Source organism: Mandrillus leucophaeus, unplaced genomic scaffold (genome assembly GCF_000951045.1).
Source record: "Mandrillus leucophaeus isolate KB7577 unplaced genomic scaffold, Mleu.le_1.0 Scaffold1, whole genome shotgun sequence".
NCBI classification, from domain to species: Eukaryota; Metazoa; Chordata; class Mammalia; order Primates; family Cercopithecidae; genus Mandrillus; species Mandrillus leucophaeus.
In genome coordinates this window covers 10618671-10619199 of record NW_012098097.1, presented here as the reverse complement: position 1 = coordinate 10619199, position 529 = coordinate 10618671, and positions in this window count along the sequence as shown.

Below are 529 nucleotides of genomic sequence, written 5' to 3'. Positions count from 1 at the left end.
TGATGAAACCCTGTCTCTACTAAAAATAAAAAAAATTAGCCAGATGTGGTGGCTGGCACCTGTAATCCCAGCTACTCAGGAGGCTGAGGCAGAGAATTGCTTCAACCTGCGAGACGGAGGCTGCAGTGAGCCAAGATCATGCCACTGCACTCCAGCCCGGGCGACAGAGCAAAACTCCATCTCAAAAAAAAAAAAAAAGAAAAGAAAAAGAAAGAAAAAGAAAAAAGAAAATGCTATTGGCTATTGGAGCAAAGGAACCCTTTCTCATGTGGTGGCAGAAGGTTTAATAAAACTGTTGCCTGCCATAGCATAGAAAGTAGACACCGAGTACACCTAGCTGGCTTGTTGCTGTAGCTGATGAGTTTTCCAGGCAAGTCTTGAAGGTGCTCCTGGCTCCTTCTGCCTATAATAAAATGGAAAAGGAGAGAGAGGAACTAGGAGCAAACAATTTCATTTTCCAGTGAAGCTGGGAGGAAACGTAAAGGCCGGAACAGGGTTTTCAGCCAGTAAATGATTCTCAAAGTGAGAA